This window comes from Tiliqua scincoides, chromosome 1 (assembly GCF_035046505.1).
Source record: "Tiliqua scincoides isolate rTilSci1 chromosome 1, rTilSci1.hap2, whole genome shotgun sequence".
NCBI lineage: Eukaryota > Metazoa > Chordata > Lepidosauria > Squamata > Scincidae > Tiliqua > Tiliqua scincoides.
The window spans coordinates 112621934-112623992 of NC_089821.1; the positions used below are offsets into that span (position 1 = coordinate 112621934).

The 2059-nt window shown below is 42.1% G+C and overlaps 1 pseudogene; it reads left to right on the forward strand.

Annotated features, from left to right (window-relative positions):
- Nucleotides 1-243: 243 nt before the first annotated feature.
- Nucleotides 244-363, forward strand: LOC136637826 (5S ribosomal RNA; annotated as a pseudogene).
- Nucleotides 364-2059: the final 1696 nt, after the last annotated feature.

Below are 2059 nucleotides of genomic sequence, written 5' to 3' on the forward strand. Positions count from 1 at the left end.
AACTTCACGTGGGTACCCCATCCCTTTTAAGCCTGGGAGCCCTCCAAAGAGAAAGAGATGGGGACGGGAAGCCACAGCAGTGAGCACCCCACCCTCCAGGAGAACCTGGAATTGATGTCACTACATCACATAATGTCATGACTTCTCTGCCCCAGGTGCAGGGAAGCCAAGTCGTGACGTCACTGTCCCAGGCACCGAGGCAGCACATTATGGCTCTGATTAGAAATAGCGGCATATTCATATAGCAGCAGCAACTGTTACCCTGCACATGCCTGATCTCGTCTGATCTTGGAAGCTAAGCAGGGTCAGGCCTGGTTAGTACTTGGATGGGAGACTGCTTGGGAATACCGGGTGCTGTAGGCTTATACCATAGTCTTTCGAGACTGAAGGTTGCCAACCAACCATTATTGATCATGGCTTAGGTATTTTTCTTCACATTGCAAATAGCATTGCATAAAGGATGAGAATGATGGTTTATTGGCAGAGATGTTTGGAAATGGTGCTGTTTATTTTACTCAGAAGTAAGCCTGTTGGGTTCAGCAAGACTTGGCTGTAATCCTAATTTACTGGAAACACTCACTATATTGCCTGTCATTAAAGTAGTGGCAGGGATTTTAGAGGTGGATAGGGATCACTCTTCATTATTAAATTTGAAGTTAAGAATAATCTTCACGTCTCATGAGTTCCTCACTAAAGACATTATTTTAAACCAGTTGTGGGCATGACAAGGTCTGAGTGATCACAGCTGGTTGCACACATTGGAGAATGGCAGGAAAGCTTTCCAATCCAGAAAACAAAGAAGGTGTAATTTGTTTTAGGGGCATACCCACATTACAGATTAAAATTATTGTGTCCTCCTTCCAGGGAATCCAGGAAATTGTGAACCTGAGAGATAAGGCTAGGATTTTCTAAAAGAGAATTCACAGCTTTACAGCGAACTACAATACCCAGAATTTTGGGGGAGAAACCACGACAGTTAGGTATACAAAGCCAATATAGGTTTGTAAGGGATAGAGAGTCTTACATGCAGTTTTGAGCCTTTACATTTCTCATTTTCAAAATTAAGCACAGTTTGACATAGTATGATCAGATGTTATTCCTATTCAACCTTTAAGGAATGCTGTCAAGTAATATATACTGTATATGGGAATCTTAAAGCCGACTGAATTCAGTGGGATTTTGTTCTGAATAAATAGGGTTAGACCCAGTGGTGTAGCTCGATGGGGGGGGGGGGTGAAAGCACTTTTTCTGGTTCCTGGACCTGTAAAGCAGCTTCTCCCGCTTGCTTTCAGAGCCATTCAGGGCAGTGAAAGCAATTCAGAGGAGATGCCTCCATGTTGCTTCCACCACCTTGTATGGCTCCAGCAGTAAGGGTAAGGGACCTCTTTACATGAACTTCCAGGTACTTGATAAAACTTAGCATTTTGACCGCCTCTACTACGCCAATGGTTAGACCACAGTGTAATTGTGGATGCTCATGAGAATTACTTGAAGGTTCATTAGAGTTTAAAAATGCATAAGGAATACAGTATACCCAGAGGGAGAGATATGAATTGAACCTCTCCCCCCTCAAACATTTAAAATCAAGTAGCCTACAGAACACATTCTGAAGTCAATTCATATTATTTCTGAAATATGCAGGTCAGCTCTTTCTTCTTGTTGGACCTTTCAGGACTTCTCAAACATCTGGAGAACTGAGGAAGAAAGAAAATGTACTCAGTGGTTTGTACTGGTCTCCTTTAAGGCAACACTTCTCACACATTCTCTCATGTCAACTGGTTTGTATTCTAAAACAGAATTTGGACCTTTTGTCTCTGATCATGGCTGGATTCAGGAGATGGGCAAGGGAGATAATTGGGAAAGCTGAAATAAGTAAAATGTAGGCAGGTTCTGGTGACACAAATTAAAGGTGTATAAATGAACAGAACTGGGGGGGGGGGGGACCTTACCAGCTGTACCTTTATGTAGCCCTCCATTAATACTTGTTCAGTTCATTTTAATTATCCTAAATATCATTGTTAGTTATTATTGTTTCTCTGCTGGTCTTTGAAATCACAGT